Genomic DNA, 21,063 nt, shown 5'->3' on the forward strand with positions numbered 1-21,063 from the left:
GGGTCTTTATCAGCGGGAGGAAACCGGGGGACCCGGAGAAAACCCATGAGATTGAACAGGCAACCCTACTCCTTGTCACGTACAACCGGGGAGTTGAAACCATGCCAGTTGACTCAATGACAGACCTTATGATACAGCGGCCATCCACCCCCCCCCCCCCCACACCCCCGGATTAAAATAGGATATCATATTTCACCATAGGGGCTACATACCTGTCAATATCAGCAGCATCTATACGAAATTAAAAAATTTTCCTGTACCGATTTACTACACTTGAAGCATCAAAATCATGAAAAACAGACAACAAAGTTGACAGATAAGAACTTCAATAGACAAAAATAAAATGAGCTTGAAAATCAATTAAAATCCTACTTCTCTAGAGTAGGTCTAATCATGAAGTAAAATTTCAATTTATTTCATTATGGTTCCAACCAAATTTTCTTTATTAAGCCTAGATTAAAGGGACAATCTCTGGCTTGACAGCTCCAGAAAATAAAAAATAGCCTTAATCTAAGTACTAGATGTGTTAGTGTCCTACCTGGTGTGTAAATTATACATTAAATCCTATTTTACTTGTCCAGAGGGTTCAAAAATATTTTTAAATCCATGTCACATTTGAAAAGCTTTACGTCAGGCTTTTCAAATCATTTAGTTGAATTTTTCCAATTTTTTAAATTAGGTGTGTTATGATGAAATTTGTATCATCAATTAATTGGAATATTGTAAAATAGTACAATTTGTTGATCAGAATAAAGATTGGGACATATTATTCAGTTACAACAAGAGTGGTATTGAGCCTTTAAATAAGCTGTGTATAAATATAATTTTTATCAATTGAAACACAATCAAAGGAATCTAGCAAAAATCATTGAGAAATCAAAGTCAATTGAGCCTAGAAAATAAAGGGAAGTATGTAGTTTGTTTACAAACTTTGACGCTATCCAATCAGAGGCACCCATTCCGATCACGTGACCCATTTTATCAAGATTTTTCAACAAAATCGTGTGCAAACCTCTGCTTCCTGTTACGGTAAAATATCTGCACAAGATTAAAATAGGATATATCTTATTTTACCATAGGGGGTACATACCTGTCCTTATCAGCGATATTTTATATGAAATTTAATTAGTTTTCTATGCCAATTCCCAGCACGTGAAGCATCAAAATCCATCATGGCGGGAATCGACTGAAACGACCGAGTGAAACCTGCGTCGAAATAAAGTTACTTCTGGGGGTTCAGTCTCCTTGATTTTTGGAAATGATGCAGTTCAATACATATATTTTACTTAGATAATAGTTTAAAGTAACAAAAAAACTTACCTTCGGTTCTTCCGTACAGTGTTTTTTGGACTTTTTCAACAGACTTGTAAAATATTTGACCTAACTTTAGAACCAAAATACACGCAGACGCGAATTGAAAGAGAGACTGTAGAGCTAGTATCCGGCTTCTGATTGGACCAACATAGCAGCTTTATATTACAGATAGTTTTAAGCATCGCCAAAAATGCTGGGGGTACCGAGACGCGACCTGGTGGGTAGCTCTGACATAGGTCGCAAGTATGACGACGTCATTTTGGCCTGTGAGTCGGCGGCTTCATTATCCTCCCTATACATAGTGTTTAAGGTCATGAGACAAAGAAACCTATTGATTTTCAGCGATTATCAATAATTACTGCCAGAGTTATGACCCTTGATCACTTCAAAATATCTTGTGGACGCTCTAGAGGCCAAAGTTAATATCCGATTGACGTTAAATTTATACACAGTGTTTAAGGTCATGAGACGAAAAAGCCTATTGATTTTCAGCGATTTCTGATAAATTACTGCCAGAGTTATGGCCCTTGATCACTTCCGATGAGAGTTACGTCCCTTTGCCAACTTCCTTTGCAATTAAAGATTGATAGGTTTGGTCGATGAAAATAGCACAGTCATCAAGGGTGGATAACTTGAAAACGTGTCCCCCCATAGATTAACCCAGGGGTTAATGGAGTAGAACAGAATGAAACCACTGGGGATACCGAGGATGTAGTTTTGGGTGAAATTTTTGGCAAGGTTTCATTGTTTATTTAGAAAGACTTGATTAATAGTATTTTAGTAAGGTGTCTAATAAAGTAGTAGAATATATTTTATTATGTATTTATAGGATATGGAATATGCCAGTAATTGTCAAGCTACACAAACTTTATTACAAACTAGTAAATTTGTTGAGGTAAGTTTATAATTTGTGTATACCCACATTTTCATGTGGACGTATATTGTCGTCGCCCCTGTCCGTCCATCCACAATTTGTTTGTGGACACTCTACAGGTCACAATTTTTTCCGATTTTGACGAAACTTAAAATATAGATCTGCTATCTCCCAAAGATCTTGGTTCCTTTCGATATTGGCATATATCGGACCATAACTTCATGGATTATAGCCCCTGATTATACAAGGGGATCACGGTGGCTAAGTGGGTAAGACACTGGCTCGGTAGCAAGGAGGTCGGGTGTTCGATCCCATCATTGGTTGAGAAGGTTCATCCAGATTTTCCGGTGTGGTTCTCACTTGTCAGAGATGCAGGACGGGGGGCCTGACGAGGACAGCTGTCTAGTCGTTCGAATAGCACGAAAAAGCGAGGTCCCGTGTACACATTGGCCTGCACGTGAAAGATCCCTTGACAGTTGAAATTCGATGTAAGAGTAGGTCGTAGTGCCACTGTTCGGGCAAAATTTCCCTCATAGCACAATGTATGGCATATGCCCGTCTTCATTAGCCCAGTTCGGAGCAGAACAGTAGGACGTTAAACCCCATTTCATTTCATTTCTGATTGTAAGAAAAATCGCGTTTTTAGCTTGTGGACACTCTAGAGGTCACAATTTTCATCTGATTTTGATGAAAGTTGAAATGCATGTTTATAATCCAAAGATCTTGGTTCTTTTCGAGATTTGCGCATAACTTCCTGAATTATGGTTCCTGATAGTATGAAAAATCATGTTTGTCCCCCGCCTTTCGAAGAAAGCAGGGGACTATTAAAATGGGTTCGTCCGTCTGTCTGTCTGTCTGTCTGTCCGTCTGTCTGTCCGTCACACTTTTTGGGACACAATAACTCTCTTCCTAATTGAGCTAGAATGTTCAAACTTGGTGTATGTGTTTATTAGGTCAATGCCTTGATGGAGTTCGAAGATGAGCATTTTCCGCTTAGGGTAAGCAGAGATAAGCAATTTGATTGGTTGATGCTTTGGGACACGATAACTCTCTTCCTAATTGAGCTAGAATGTTCAAACTTGGTGTATGTGTTGATTAGGTCAATGCCTTGATGGAGTTCGAAGATGAGCATTTTCCGCTTAGGGTAAGCAGAGATAAGCAATTTGATTGGTTGATGCTTTGGGACACGATAACTTTTAATTGAGCTAGAATGTTCAAACTTGGTGTATGTGTTTATTAGGTCAATGCCTTGATGGAGTTCGAAGATGAGCATTTTCCGCTTAGGGTAAGCAGAGATAAGCAGTTTGATTGGTTGATACTTTGGGGCACGATAACTCTCTTCCTAATTGAGCTAGAATGTTCAAACTTGGTGTATGTGTTGATTAGGTCAATGCCTTGATGGAGTTCGAAGATGAGCATTTTCCGCTTAGGGTAAGCAGAGATAAGCAATTTGATTGGTTGATGCTTTGGGACACGATAACTTTAGTTCTAATTAAGTGAGATTGATGAAACTTGGTGTATAGTTTCATTAAGGACAGAAGATGACCGTTGTTGCTTCATGTACGGAAAAAGTTCATCAAATCAAAGGATAGAAGCTTGGTGGTCTATTCTCCGCCGCCACACTGCTGATTGGTGGATTAGTTTCTTCAAGGACTTACGAGATACCGGCTTGTATATCGATTCCGACCCTCTGCACGTCGAATGTCTCCGCTTTTGCTTCATGCAAGTCATTCAGGAAGAACTAGACAGAGTTGCAATTGAATGGAATCAACACACACTTCAGGTGAATCGAAACAGTCAAGGACCAAAAGGAAAACCAGATGTAATGTTTTTCACTCCTCAATTATACGACACGCATGATTATGTAATCGATTGTGCTGTGCAGGATATCGAGATCTGTCAACAGCTTCCAGAGTTTCAACAGCCATCAGCAAATGGACAAACTGAACAATTTCGCGAACACGCCAAGCTTGTTTTGCCAGGTATTCAAACCCCAAACAATGTCGACGAGGCTTCCGCACTTTACGTAAAACTGATTGATGAAATTACTTGTTATAATTAGAATTTGATTCCTACGGAGACATCATCGATTCCTTCCGATATATGCGGTCAACTGTTGTCTACTCTGGCAGGAACAGCAATTTAACTCAAAATAAGATGGTTTTTGCAGCAAACTGTGTTTATTCGTTCAAATGCTAAAATAAATGATGGGTACAAATTACGTGTGATTCATGTCATTTTTAAGACAAGATCAGGAATCAAACAACGTACGACAAAGAGTATCGGATAATGCTTCACTGAATTACCGACCCAAACCGACGTTTACGTTGATCAGTTTACGTTTAACTGCAAACAACTGCTAAACATCTATGTTAGTCTGATCATGTGTTATAATGATATAATGATGTTTTAAATGATATCTGAAAATTTAAAGACAGCGAATCCACTGTTAAAACTTTAACTGTAAAACTCTGCTCAGCGTTGAACCTTTGTTTTGGTCAGTACTTTCCGGGTTGCAATAAAATGAGGAAAAGGAACTGAAGTCTGGCAATGAAATACACGCCATGTAAAAATGTATTTTTAGATTCATCAAAGTAAAAATTTGATGACCCAAATTTTAGGTTTGGTAGAAATTATAAACACCGAACAGGGTTTGTGGTTGGTGTTTAAGTTGTGGATTTTCTCAACCTTACTTGGTGCAAATGTTTCGAAATTTTCAAATATCATTTAAAACTCGATAAAGATCAATATTACACCGGATTGATCAGAACATTCGTTTTTGCAGGATAAAAATCTTGTAAACGTAAAAGTCGGTTATGGTCGGTAAATAGGATGACTGTTACCATCAACACTGCAACGCAGACCTGGGATTATTACAGGGCCTCTAGAGGCAGCTTCTTATTGGCACATGCATATAGTTACTACCCTAATTAGACGGACTTTTATGTATCATTGCAAATAAAATCCACTGTTTGTTAACATGGTTAACATACGATTGAATACATATGATACTAATTCATAAGTTCGCAGTCATTACTAGCACCACCTGTCGTAAAGTGGCCATACAACTGTCATATAACTAGCTGCCTCTAGGGTCCCTTTTAAAAAAGAAAAGCTTCTGTATGCCAGAATCTTCAACATATTTCAAAGACAAAGATGAAAATAATAAACAAACAAATCAATAACACTCGCACTACAGGGTGGACTTAAAAGAGAAAAGCATCATAAACACATTCCAAAGACAAACATGAAAATGATAAACAAACAAATTAATTACACTCGCACTACAGGGGGGACTATGAAAAGCATCCTCAACACATTTTAAAAACAAACATGAAAATGATAAAAAAAAACAAATGATAAAAAAACCCAAATCAATTACACTCGCACTACAGGGCGGACCCAAAAAAAGAAAAGCATCCTCAACACATTTCAAAGACAAACATGGAAATGATAAACAAACATAAATTCGGTTTAGTAACTTCTGCACACTGTAACGACTAAGTACAATATAACACAAATTAGTGCAGACAAGATTGTAACGATCGCCAATATAAGAGCTGGCATGGGTGTCCGTAAACCAAGAAACCAAGAAATGAAATCTTGTAAAATGATAAATGAAATTTGTAAAACGAGATGAGTTGGTTAGGTATGAAATCTGGACGCGGTGGAAAATAAATTTGGTTGAAACGATGAATTGCAAAAGGTAAAGTCAGGCTGGACTGGGTGTAGGCCTACAAACTCTCTCCTAATAGTGACCTCCAAATTCAGTTTATCATTTAAAGGGGTGTCATGCTATATAAAAAAAGGTTAATGCTGTTAACTTCCTGTTATAGGTAACGCAAAACGATTATAATTGTCCAAGGTTCTCATTCTTCATTTTTGTGAGGATATCAACTGCACTGGGGCGCGCGGAAGGGTTGTAGTTGACAAACTCTTTCAACCAACTTCGAACCTCTGGTGGAACGGTGTCGGACTCCTTGATTGGACACATTTCTTGCTGCATCTTTTCTTTTATCTTATCTACTGGGGAGTGTAAATCATCCATTTCCCACGCGTCGCGTTCGCTGAAAAATTCAAGTAATGTAATTCCAACTGACCACATGTCAGTGGCGGTTGTTGATTTATTACCACCAACTAGACACTCAGGAGCCATGTATCCTGGCGATCCGTCTACACCAATTGTTGTTCTCGTCGCGGCGGCCATGCTGGCAAGAACGGACTTAATCCTACTTATTCCAAAGTCACACAGCTTGGTAACAAATGTGTTCTTCTGGATGAGAATATTTCCAGATTTAATGTCCTGATGCACGATGAATGGACGCAGTGCGTGCATGTACGCCACGCCCTGCAAGAGTTGTCGGGCAATGAACAGTTTAAGTTGCATGTCTATGTCTAGTCTCATGTCTGCATCAAATATTGCGTCTTCCATGTTGCAACCGTCCAGGAATTCATGCACAAGACAAACTGACGCCTTTCCCTTGGCGTACGCTAGGAATTGAATTATGTTTGGGTGTCTCAACGTAGTGTTGATCTGTATTTCCTTTTCTATTGACTTCATAATTTGACTTCGCTGACGTGGAAAGACTTGAATAACTTTTACAGCAACAGGAGAACCCACCCACATCCCTTTGAAAACAGTCTCAAATGTACCTGTCCCAAGATGAACTGATTTATCTATGTCGAGGTCAGAGGTGGCGATTTCGGGCACAGCACATGCAACATTCTTGTCAGGAACAGGTAGAACAGCAGGAGATGCCATAACGACGGTGATTGGTCTGGATTTTTCAGCAGGTAAATCTCCAACATGCACCATACAGTAATAGGTTCCAGGATCCTTGATTATAAGTAAACACAATGAATTGCCACTGCAGAGCAGGTTTTCACCCCTGTACCAATCATAGCGAAGTTTATCATTATGTCCCGTCATACCCCCAGATTTCTGGGGGGTGATGGACGATGTTGCCGTCAAGATTTTCTGGAGCTGAAGGGAACTGACATATTAATTGCCAAGTACCATGTAGTTCTTCTTCGTCACTTATGTCATTGTAGGACACCTGCAGCAGTTTCTTTGTGCCAACACTAATTGAATTAACCGCGAAACCGTTCATACACGGATTGTAACTTGTTTCATCCTCCCAATCAGATGGATCATTTTCAGCCCTTCGTACTGTGCAATACCTTCACATTTTAAATGACTGATGTGTCCCGAGTAGGATGACACTGTTTCGCGAACGTAGGTTATGGTTAAATCAGGCGGATTCAGTGACATTGCTTCGCTGACCTGGTCGGGGGAGGTCTGGGCGGTAAGCAGCTTTCTTGGGATTGTTGGTAATGGTATGTCGGAACTGGAATGTACCCTTATGGTGTTTGGTGCGTTGGCTTCGGTTGCACTTCCATTCACAGAGACATCCACCACTTCTGTCTCTGTCTGCTGTCCTTCTTCTGGGGCATAGGCTTGCTCAACTAGCTCTTCAGATTCGCCAGTATCATGGGTTTTAGGTTTGCTCATTAAAAAGAACGCGTACTTAAAGCCAAACAAACCGCACGCTTTCAAGAAGCCACCAAGACCACACTTCGATCCCTGCAGGTCTTGAAACTGAACGAGCTGCCTTCCCTGGCTATCACCAACATGCAAGTCCATATCCTCAATGTTTCCAAACTTTGATTCGTCCCCTTCGAAAAAGATGCTTCGTCCGTAGCTCAGAACATCTTCAACGCTCAAATCAAGGCTTCCCACGTGAATGGTTCTAATCAGACCGCCATCCTTAGCCTTCACCTGCGTGAAGGCCTTCTTCTTGCAGTGCATCCATCCAAGTCTGAAACGTGGGTCTTTGGATCAGGTCTTCTTTGCCTCTACCACAATCTGCAAAAAAAAAAATTGACGTTTGTGTTTATTTGTGTCAGGTGAAATAAAGGGGGTTGGTGTATACGATTAAATAGATTTTCTGACACCATCTGTTAATGAGAAACAGGACAAGAACCGTCAAGTCCCTGTGATTTAGAAGTCAATCTTAGTTCATAAAAATGACACCATTTGATGCGTAATGTCAATTTTGACTGGTTCAAACGAATTTAACATTTTCAATGTCACCGGAAATTGCGCCATTTGGGCAAAAAATGTATTTATAGCCTTCAAAACAGATATTTTATTCAAATGAGTCTGATTTGTAATGTTTTTAAAATTATGTTTTTAAAATTTTAAAATTTCTAACTTGTACGGTTGCAGAGAAATAGACGATTTACTACAAGTCACTGTTCAAGGTTTTAGGTCTATGAAAATGGCAATTATTATTCGATTTACATAAAATTTTCACCATGTGATGCCTTATGCCATTTCTGATTTCATAAAACTAATTTAACATTTTCATTATCCCTGGAAGTAATGTAATTTTGTGAAGGATCACTTACATGTAACAAATGTATACAATGAATTGATATTGCTGGATTGGGTTGATTCTGCGTATATTTTGTTTGATGTGTGCAGTGCTTATAAATGGAATCCTGTCTAATGGTTTCATCGGTACCAGAAGTGACATATGTTCAAGGGTAACGGGGAACCGGTGAAACCCGTCTTTACTGCGTTGCAGTTCTAGTTATTGTTTTATATTTGTTACCTGGCCGACCGACACATGGCCGTCTGAGTGTTGCATCATATTATTTACAGCCGTATTTACTGATACACAATAATCCCAACAATGCTCACCTTTGACGATTTATCATCGTTTTTACTGGAGGCTGACGATTCCTCTGCACGAATCCAATTACTCAGAATTACTGGAGGTTGACGATTGCTCTGCAAGACTTCTTTTGCTTTTGCTTGAGGTTGATGATTCCTCTGCAAGACTCCTTTTACTGGAAGTTGAATACCTTTTACTTTTGAATCCCCCTAAGATGTCTTATTCTTTTCAAGCGTTTATCTCCATCACCTAGAAGAAATGATGTTGATATTTACCGAATAGGCCTTCTGGGTATGTTTTATAACTCGCAGGGCTGTTTGGTGCTCACTTGAAATTAAAGGTTCATACAGTCACACACACGCACACAGAATCTATCATCTTGTAAATTGTGCCTTTTTAGTATGAAACCTCACACAAGACCGAAACCTTTCTTCATAATATATAATCAGGTGGAAAATATAGGTTGCCACGCAACGAAACATACGCCCACAGCAGCTAAATCGTCCGAGTAGTCAACAAGAGTTGTCGTATATTTTTACTTTTTTCGATAATGAAACATTTATAATACATTAAAAATCGGATTAAGAGTAACAACTCATTAAGTAATTATCAGAAAACCATTAGAATTTGTTTGTTTTTTTTTATAAAATTCTGTCCCATGCTAATGTTTAGTATTGATCTAGCTGTTGAAGTCATAAAAATTCATTGAAAATCAATATACTTGTTCGTCTCAAGACCTTAAACTCTGTGTATCAATCTGAAGTCATTACTCTGGAAGTAATTATCGGAAATAACCGAAAATCAGTAGGATTCTTCGTCTCATGACCTTAAACACTGTGTATACAGTCGGATGTTAACATTGACCTCTAGATCGTCCACAAGACTTTATGAAGTGATCAAGGGTCATAACTCTGGAAATCGCTGAAAATCAATAGGATTCTTTGTCGCATGACCTTAAACAATATGTATAAATTTAAAGTTAATCAGATATTAACTTTAGCATCTAGAGCGTCCACAAACAATTGTGGACGCCGGACCGATGGACGGATGGATGGACGGACGGGGGCGACGACAATATATGACCACATTTCAATGTGAGCGTTTTATAAAAACACAGTTAACGGTGATGTAGAGAGGAAACCCGAGTTAATTGCACAAAAATCTCAAGTCTCTGGGTACAGGTTAGGGCTAGCTATTTTGTGCAGCTTGTACGCTACATACCTTTAATATTAACGAAGTATTTTCTTCCATCATTGACCCAGCCACCTTCAGGCATGATGAAAACACCATCCACAGATGGGACAACAATCTTCTCTGTCGGCTTAGCACCGTCTGTGTAGGCTAAGGAGGTTGTTCCAGGGAATGCCTGGCCTGAAGTGAGTGAAACAATGGTTGTCATAGGTGTTGTACAATTTCAGGTGTGCTCGAAAAATATTTATAGACATAGGCCTACTTGTCACCCCATGGAGTGTTGCCACTGGGCCTATTAATAAAAGTCAAAGATATTGAATATTGAGGAAAGGCTATTATGTGGCCGTGTTAGTCCCACTTTAAAAAAACTGGCAGGGCAGGGTAAAAAATAATAGTCGCTGTCCCAACTTCGCTCATTTCATTTTATGTTGCGCAAAGTTCAGTAAGTCCCATAGGCCTATCAATTGTACAGCGATGCACGCCCCCAGCATTATGTAGCCTACATGTAGCATAGTGGGAAGTATGTGTATTCGTCCCGCCCGAGCCCAAGGGAAGGCCAGATGTGTTAAATGCTACCGCCAACAACGTTTTAGGTATGGTAGGTAAAGGCCTTGATGCAGTAGTAGTACTTGATCACTTAATCAGTTCCTCCAATGTAAACCTTCCAGGTATATGGAATGTATACGTCAAACCCGCCGCATCGGCGACACTTATTTTCTCGGCCGCAGCCATGATGATTGTAATGTCTCATGATTATGTCGAATTTGGAATTTGGAATCTGGAATTTGGAATTTGGAATCTAGTAATTTGGAATGGGTATTTATCCGGCCCAGATGGGTAAACTAGAAGTAATTAGTTGTGTAAAATTACAATTTATATAAATTCTAATTTGTTTAATTGAGGGGGGGGGGGCTGCCAATTTGCTATTTTATCGGTAAGACATGAATTTGGAATGAGCCTTCTGGGCTTTCGTACTTGGAGGGGTGTGTTTGGTACTAATTGTGTCCCATGAGCTCTTTTAATTATACGCCCAAATTTTCATGTGGAAGTATATTGTTGTCGCCCCTGTCCGTCAGTCCACTATTGTTTGTGGACACTCTACAGGTCACAATTATAAACTTGAAATATAGGTTTACCTCCCAAAGATCTTGGTTTCTTTCGATATTGGCATGTATCGACCTGTAACTTCATGGATTATGGCCCCTGAAGCCTATTGATTTTCAGCGATTCCCGATAATTACTGCCAGAGTTACTGCCAGAGTTATGGTCCTTGATCACTTAAAAAAATCTTGTTGACGCTCGAGAGGCTAAAGTTGATATTCGATTGACTTTAAATTTATACACAGTGTTGAAGATCATGAGACGAAGAAGCCTATTGGTTTACAACGATATCCAATAATTACTGCCAGATTTATGGCCCTTGATCACTTTGAAATATCTTGTGGACGCTCTAGAGGCTAAAGTATATTGTTGTCGCCCCTGTCCGTCAGTCCACTATTGTTTGTGGACACTCTACAGGTCACAATTATAAACTTGAAATATAGGTTTACCTCCCAAAGATCTTGGTTTCTTTCGATATTGGCATGTATCGACCTGTAACTTCATGGATTATGGCCCCTGAAGCCTATTGATTTTCAGCGATTCCCGATAATTACTGTCAGAGTTATGGTCCTTGATCACTTAAAAAAATCTTGTAGACGCTCTAGAGGCTAAAGTTAATATTCGATTGACTTTAAATTTATACACAGTGTTGAAGATCATGAAACGAAGAAGCCTATTGGTTTACAACGATATCCAATGTTTCATTATAGACAATAGAAAAAATATGCGACAACTCTTGTAGACTGCCGGACGACTTAGCTGCTGTGGGCGTATGTTTCGTTGCCTGGCATCCTATCTTTATCTCATTTTGTTGAAATTTGAAATGTAAGTTTATAACCCAAACATCTTGGTTCCTTTCGATATTTGCGCATATCGGACTGTAACTTCCTGAATTATGGCCCCTGATTGTACGAAAAATCATGTTTTTATACGCCGACATTGAAATGTGGTCGTATATTGTCATCCTGTCCGACGGTCCCGAGTCCACTTCAAAAAAGTCGTGTGGACGCTCTAGAGGCTAAAGTTAATATCCAATTGACTTTAAAATTATACACAGTGTTTAAGGTCAAGAGACGAAGAAGCCTATTGATTTTCAGCGATTTCCGATAATTACTGCCAGAGTTATGGCCCTTGATCACTTCAAAAAAATTTGTGGACACTCTAGAGGCCAAACTTAATATCCAATTGACTTTAAATTTATACACAGCGTTTAAAGACATGAGACAAAGAATCCTATTGATTTTCAGTGATTTCCAATAATTACTGCCAGAGTTATGGCCCTTGATCACTTCATCAGGTTTGATACACAGAGTTTAAGGTCTTGAGATGAACAAGTATATTGATTTTCATTGAATTTTGGTAACAGCTAAATCCATGATATTAAATGTTTTGTATACTAAATGATTTTCTGATAATTACTTGATGAGTTGTTACTCTTAATCAGATTTTAGTGTATTATAAATGTTTCATTACTGAAAAAAGTAAAAATATGCGACAACTCTTGTTGACTACTCAGACGATTTAGCTGTTGTGAGCGTATGTTTCATTGAGTGGCAACCTAACTTTTAAAAAAAGATTTTAATATATCACCATTACACCTTAATGACGGTTGAGTTCGAATTTCGTGAAAAGCGGACCAAAATGGCCACCCCTCGTACGCAAACAGTGTAAAAATATGGTATACTAGAAGAATGGGATATTTGTGCAAATCAGGTATAGATTTCTTGCCATTTTAGTAAATTTCTGCAAATATCGGTAAAATTCTAATTATCACAACAAATTGAATACCACAAGGCTAAAATCTGTAGATATGGTGTGTTAATTAACAGGGGTGAGAAATGGACTGAAAGTTGATTTAATTATTGCTAGGGGTGAATATCTCTCACTACAAATATGGTATTGTTTAATATGGGTTTTTTAGCATTGGTTACTATTCATACCGTTTAATTTCAAAACCCTGTTCGATAATTGATAAAAATCGTTGAAGAATAACAAAAATGGTTTAATTAGTACTTTGGTTTAGATTAATGTCAACGGCTTTAGTTTCTCCGAGATGCATTTAAAAATGGACTACCCGTGCAATTATCTATGGCATTCATTTATTGGACGAGCCGTTAAAATTTCCTGAGATGCGTTTAAAAATGGACTTCTCGTTCAATTATCTAGGGCGTTCATTTATTAGACGAGCCGTTGAATTTCCCGAGATACGTTACATCGTGTTTTGCCATGCTTCTCGCAAGGAATTTGCGAGAAGCTAGGGTCGAAATAATATTGTCTATAATTAATTGAAGGAGTTGTAATACAGTAATGCTGCCGCGAAAACATGTACATGTATAATGTACAGGAGAAAACCCACCTTGTTTGACAGACGACCCTATCAAGTGGTAATTTTGGGAATAAAATATGGTATATCGGCATACTTGTTTTTCTTATTTTAAGTTCGTCGTCTTGAAAACCAACTGCAAAGCCAAAGAAGATGATTAAATCGAGTAGCAATCTAAAATCTATTTACCGGTTGTAAAGGGAGATAGTTGGGTAAACATTTCAATTTTCTGCAAAATATTGAATATTCGTTGCAGTAATTATACTAATGTGCTGTTATTTGACAATATTAGCTTGCTATTTGATCATATTGGGTAGTATTTGATGACTATTTGGTAGTATTGGGTTATTATTGACTGGTTTGGTGTGGTATAGGGAGGCAAATGGAACAGCCAGACATTGATTTCACATTTGAAGTACATTTCCCGCAATATAACTCTCTATTTTTGAAAAAAATCAAATGATATGTCTGTTTTGCATTATTATGTTGTAGAATTGGGTAGTATGGGGTGGTATTGGGTAGCTGATTGACAACTCACGTTTTTCCTCGTCCACTAAAAAACTGTAAGGTTTCTTTGCGCATACTACAGTAATATAGGGATTATCGGTTAATCAGCTTTAATTACTGTACCCACTTTGATCGTTGCCATTTCTGATATTTTCCAAAAAGAGTTTTCTGTGTACGCACTAATTTATCGATTGGTACTGCTATCTATGACAAGCTTGTCGAAGGAATTTAATTTTTGGTATTTGTAACATGCAAATTCTAAAAGAGAGAATACTCTGGCATACGCTATATTGTATCAGGCAGCAAACACATTAGCAAAATCCCTACTGTGAGTTATAAGTTAGGGGTCCGGTTGGACCCCTTGTTCCCTTCAAGCGTTTGGCCTGATTTGCATGTAACGTAATTCTGCATGTTGGAAGCAGATGAATGCCGATCTCTTTGCTACGTGTAAAAGTGTATAGGAGACAAAGTCACTAAATTTCATCAAGTTGTTCCCAGTAGGTATTACAAAACACTATAAAACATGTGCATGGGGTCCACAGAGACCCCACGTGCACCGACAAGGGTTAAAACATTCTAGGGTCTTGTAATAGCAGTGCATGTCGAGTTAATATTTACTTTTGTTTTTGGTGTAGGTCATTTTGAAATAAATTCTCTACCATATATTTTTCTTTTTTTAACAAATAAATTACTTTTATGGGAAACGATGACAGTTGTGTTTAACCTTTCCTTTCAACTTATTCCCGAGCCCGAAACGTCACCTGTCCAAGTCTGAAATATCTAATTTTTTCCTTTCAACTTATTCTCGAGTCCAAAACGTCACCTGTCCCAGACCTACATGTCACCTGCCCAATAATGAAACGTCGAGTCCGAATTGTCACAAGTCCGAAATGACGCGGGACCGAAATCAGGAGGGGGGGGCTGCCATCGTAGGACTTTAGGCGAGGAGCAAGGGGTTGCCTCGGGCCTGGAAGCTCCTGTGGGTCTAAATCGTCAGAGATGCTTTCTAAGCGATTTCTAGCTAGTAAAATTACTCAGCAGTGAAGTGAAGTTTTAATTCTTTTTTAAATCCCTTGCCATGAAAGCATTGCAGTCGATGGTGCTTTCCTGTGATGCTGAACTGGACAAATATATGCATAATAATACCAAGGTTGTGGACACTCTAGAGGTCACAATTTTTATCCGATTTTGATGAAACTTACCATGTATGTTAATAACCCAGAGATCTTGATATCTTTCGATATTTTAATTATCCAATCTGTCATAGATGCAATGGAAGTCAATTGGAATGGAATGTTTAAGATCGACTGCTCAGTTAACTTGGTTAGTTTAAACATAGTTTATTTTACTAGATCATAAAGTACAAACGGATTGGGACAAAAGTTACGAAAACTTACCGATACCCTCTCCACATACATTGTTATAATAGTACAATTGTTAAGAACATACAAAAACGAAGAATATAAATGTTATAATAACTAGAACTGCGACGCAGTAATGACAGGTTTCACCGGTGCCCCGTTACCCTTGAACATATGTCACTCCCGGTACCGATGAAACCATTAAACAGGTTTCCATATAAGTATTGCACACATCAAATAATATGTATGCAGAATCAACCCAATCCAGCAATATCAATTCATTGTATACATTTGTTACATGTAAGTGATCCTGACAAAATTACATTACTTCCGGTGATAATGAAAATGTTAAATTAGTTTTATGAAATCAAAAATGGCATAAGGCATCACATGGTGAAAATTTTATGTAAATCGAATAATAATTTCCACTTTCATAGACCTAAAACCTTGAACAGTGACTTGTAGAAAATCGTCTATTTCTCTGCAACCGCACAAGTTAGAAACCATTTTTGGGTATCTGTATGATCGTATGGGTTCAATCTATTTGTAGATTGTAATGAAATATCATAATTTTTAAAACATTACAAATCAGGCTCATTTGAATAAAATATCTGCTTTAAAGGCTAAAAATACAGTTTTTGCCAAAATGATGTTACTTCCAGTGATAATGAAAATCTTAATTTACCTGAATGAAATTGTAATTGGCGTTAGGTATCACTCGGTGAAAATTTTATGAAAATCGAATAATAATTGACACTTTTATGGACCAAAAACCTTGAAAAGTTGCCTGTTGAAAATCGTCTATTTCTTCGCAACTGAACAAGGTAGAAACCATTTTGTGATATCTATATGATCGTATGGGTTCATTCTATAAGTTGATTTGAATCAAATATCAAAATTTTAGACAAATAACAAATACGACTCATATGAATAAATTATTTGTTTCGAAGGCTATAAATACAGTTTTTGCCCAAATTACGTCATTTCCAGTGACATTGAAAATGTTAAATTGGTTTGACCTAGTTAAAATTGACATAATGCATCAAATGGTGTCACTTTTATGAAAATCCAATAATAATTGACTCTATACAGGCAAACTAGCGTAAATAGTGACTCATGCAAAATTGCCCATTTCTCGGCAACTGCTCATATTACAAACTAATTTTCACATACATTCTCTTCGTATGGATTATTGCTACAAGTTTATGAAAGTTGCGAAGAAATATTTTAAAACATGGTCTTTTCCCTTTTTTCACCTTTAAATCAAAATGACCCAAAAACGAAATCGAAATTAAAAAAAAACTAAGCCCGATGTTTTCTGCGCCTTTACAGGGCACACTCTTTCAGTCATACCAGATTTGAAAAAAATAATATTTGCTTTCAAAAAGTAGTACCGAACTGTCAAAATTGTAGTTTTTGCTAAATTTATGTCACTTCCGTTGCCGAAAGGCAACTTTACCGGTAACAAAGAAAAAATGACATTTTGGACCACGGAGCATATGAGCATATACAAATCGAACAATAAATAATTAATCCAGGACTGAAAAACTAAATTAGCCAATGGGGGCCAAGGAAAAATACGTTGACAAAAAATGTTGCCATTGAACCCTGGGTAAAATACCACATAAAAATATTCATTAATAAAAAAGTTTTTCATAAAAATTTAAATTTTCAAAATTTGGCGCCTAATATCTCCGAAGATTCGTCAAAAATAAAAAAATCTAAAGAACCGTAGCTATGCGCCTTGTCTCTGGCTATGTCAAAATATATCCAATGTTAAAATCTGACGATTATTGTTTATATTACGGCAATATTTAAAAAATCGAAGATTTCGGACATTTCGCATTGTCGCAAAACATTCGAAATAGCTTTAATCTCTAAGTCACACCCACTTTCCCAGTAAAACTGAAGACATCGAATCGATCCGACAAGTAGTTTCTGAGATACAATCAAACTGGAAAAAAAAAATAATAATTTTAACAAAAACAATAGTGTTTCACACAAGCTACACAGTGTGAAACCCTAAATAGTTAAAGATCCCATTATAGAAGAATCCCAAAGAACCTCACATGAAGATTTAGTGTCTTTTTTGAAATTCAGTATGAGTATTCACCTTTGCTAATAAAAAAATTCGAAATCGAAAGTTGGAAGAGGGAAAATCTCACAATGTAATAGCACGAACAACAAAATTTTTTACAGTTGTGCAAAGAAACTACACTACGCATACTTATCAATTATATGTATGAATATAAAAAATATAAATCTGACCGGAAAAAGGGGGATGTTGGAATATATCACTGTTACACAGTATTGTTGGTTGAGTTTGAAATTGAATTTCATGAAAATCAGACCAAAATTGCCAGACAAAATGACCGCCCCTCATTCTCAAATAGCATAAAAATGTGGTATATCAAGCTTGTGGACCCTCTAGAGGTGACATATTTCTTCTGATTATGATGAAACTTGAAATGTAAGTTTATAACCCAAAGATCTTGGTTCCTTGCAATATTTGCGCATATCCGACTGTAACTTCCTGAATTATGGCCCCTGATTGTATGAAAAATTGCGTTTTTAGCTTGTGGACCCTGTAGTGGTCATAATTTTTATCCAATTTATAAAAACGTTTAAATATATCACCGTTACACCCTAAGGATGCTTGAGTTCGAATTTTGTAAAAATCGGACCAAAACTGACACTCAAATAGCATAAAAAATATGGTATATCAATGTTGTGGACCTTCCTAGAGGTCACAATTTTCTTCTGATTTTCATGAAACTTGAAATTATTATTATTATTAGGCTTATTATTATTACTTTCGTCTGAAAGACTATTGTTTTTACTAAAATTATTAGGCTTTCAGACTTTTGTCTGAAAGACTATTGTTTTTACTAAAATTATTAGGCTTCCAGACTTTTGTCTGAAAGACTATTATTTTTACTAAAATTATTAGGCTTTCAGACTTTCGTCTGAAAGACTTTTGTTTTTACTTAAATTATTAGGGTTTCACACTGCGTAGCTTGTGTGAAACACTATTGTTTTTGTTAAGATTATTATTATTCTTCTGAAAGCCTATTGAGATTACTAAAATTATTATTATTATTATTATTATTTACCGCGGGAGCCTATTTCTCCATGATCGGAAACAGATATCGATCTGGAACCAAATTTTCTATGGGGAAACCAATGCATTTTTAACTTTTAAAATCAATATTTTTTTCAACCAAGAATTATTTCAAAAATCACAACTTTGAGCCTCAATAAAAAAAAAAGTTTTCATCCGATTTTGAATCTGTAAAAAGTTTTGTGAGAAGAATGATGAGATCTACTTGAAAAGCTAATAAAATCAAATGTATAATCATAATCTCAAAATCACCTTTTCCACCTATTATTAGTCTGTCTGCCTTTACTTTTAATGTTAATAATTTGATTTAAAGTCTATAAAAGAATTGCCTAAAAACAATCAATTTGATATAAATCACATTTGTTTTCTGCATCAAGGGGTGTCACTTTCATGAAAATCCAATAATAATTGACTCTTTTACTGGCAAAATAACATGAAAAGTGACTCCTGCAAAATTGCTTATTTCTCGGCAACTACTCATATCACAAACTAATTTGAACATACATTGTCTTCATATGGATTAATGCTACAAGTTTATGATAGTTATGAAAAAATATTTTAAAATATGAAGACGTTGACTGGGTTGTAAATAGCTTAATTTTACACCTTTTTTCACCTTTTATTCGAAATTGCTCGAAAATGAAATAGAAATTAAAAAATGTGAGCTCAGGATTTTGTGCGCCTGTATAGGGTGCAGCCTTTTAGTTGTATCAGATTTTGAAAAAAAATAATATTTGCTTTCAAAAAGTGGTACCGAACTGTCCAGATTGTAGTTTTTGGTAAATTTACGTCACTTCCGGTGTCAACAGAAAACTCTATCGGTATAAAAAAAAATGACAATTGAGACCCGGAGCATATGAACTTTGTTTTATACAAATCAAACAATAAATAATAAATCTAGGACCGAAAAACTAAATTAGCCAATGGTGGCTAACGCAAATTACCGAGACAATTTTTCTTCATATTTTTGCTGAAATAAGATGACTCTTTAATCCTGTGTAAAATATCATCAAAAATTATTCATAAATAAGTTTTTTGTAAAAATTTTAAATTTCTAAATTTGGCGCCAAATATCTACGAAGATTTGTTGACAATTTCGGTGATTTCAGACGTTTCGCAGAACGTTCAAAATAGCTTTATCCTCTAAATCAAACCCACTTTCCCAGTAAAATCGAAGACTTCGTAACAATGAGACAAGCAGTTGCTGAGATCTTATCAAAATAAAAGAAGAAAAATAATAATAACTAGATCTGCTACTGTCCCATGCAGATATGAAAGCTTTCATATTCATCGTCACGTGACATGGATTATATCAAGTATCTTAAAAGAAAAAAGAACAACAAAAAATAATTATCAAAATCGGTGAAAAAGTCGCGAAGTTACAAGTCTAAATATAGTGAGAAACATTGCACCCGGGCAACAAAATAATCTGAAAACTAAAGGGAAATAACTGAGAGTTGGATTGCTGTAATCGGGATGACTTTCCGTTCCAGAAGTTTCAGAAAAATGGATCAAGCCGTTTAAAAACGGGATGGATGAGAACATAAAACGAAAATGGCGGGAAAGAACTAAAAAGTGGCAGGAAAATATCAAAAAAATAAATGAAATAACTTTGAACGGAACTAACATTGTTTGAATCAGATTGACCTTAGCTGTTCGAATATTTAGGTTAAATTTGTAAATATTGAAAATTAAAGGCATAAATTGTCCTGTAAACAACTTTGTCGGCACATAAAAGGTCAAAGGCGAAATACGAAATTTTCAAACACCAAAAAATTGATCTTGATCTCGAGCTATCCTGAAATGCATGGATTTTTCACTGTTCTTCATATTCAATTCCAAATAGAGACCATCAGTTGACAGAAAATCTTTTTTTTTTTTGCTAAAACTCTTTTTTTTTAATCGGATCAAAATGGGAGTAAGGCACAAGGTCCGGGGTGGCAATGGGCGTATTGTGTCCAAATTTCATGGTTTTCGGACAATCGGTGCCGGTGTCGTGGCGATATTCCACTTTTTTCGCACTTACTGAAGCCGTAAATGGCGGAAAAAACCGAACGACAGGAACCGTGTGAAGAACAAACGACCTGAACGAATGCAGGTATCGCCTTGAATTTCTGAGGGCACCTAGGTACCAGCGTGAAAAGTTCCTTGCCGGAATTTGGTAGTCATCGTACCTTTGGTTCCAGCATGGCGCATGCGCGAAGTCAAAAGAAATTACGGTCGATTTGGGGATTTTGGGTATATTTCGGAGTGGTTTGGTATGTGACGGTGGATCGGGGACCCGGATTGATCTATTATAATAAGCGTTGAAGAATGAGCAAATTTTCGCTACCGGGGTTGATTTGCTCTGCCCAGGCAACGTTCCGTTGGGCCGATTGCCTTCAAATTTGCACGGGATGTACCTTGGGATTCAAGCTATCACATATTAAAAATAGAAGAGTCTGGAATTCCGAGAACGTTGAAAATAAATTCGAAACCCACCCCCACCGATCAAAGTTTTTTTGCTTAAAAAATTGCCGTATTTTATCGAATTTTTATTGTTCTTGATATCTGAGCATTTTCTCCTTTTAATATGTGATAAATATCATCGC

The 21,063-nt window shown here is 36.9% G+C and overlaps 1 protein-coding gene across 1 annotated transcript in view; it reads left to right on the forward strand.

Moving 5' to 3' along the window:
- Window positions 1-21,063, forward strand: part of LOC130012428 (mucin-5AC-like) — a 539,248-nt gene that overhangs the window by 184,201 nt on the left and 333,984 nt on the right. The window contains exon 10 of the mRNA XM_056100369.1: window positions 2,144-2,209. The gene's annotated coding sequence lies outside the window, so the exon portion shown is untranslated. The remainder of the gene's footprint in view (window positions 1-2,143; window positions 2,210-21,063) is intronic.

This window comes from Patella vulgata, chromosome 4, assembly GCF_932274485.2.
Source record: "Patella vulgata chromosome 4, xgPatVulg1.2, whole genome shotgun sequence".
NCBI classification, from domain to species: Eukaryota; Metazoa; Mollusca; class Gastropoda; family Patellidae; genus Patella; species Patella vulgata.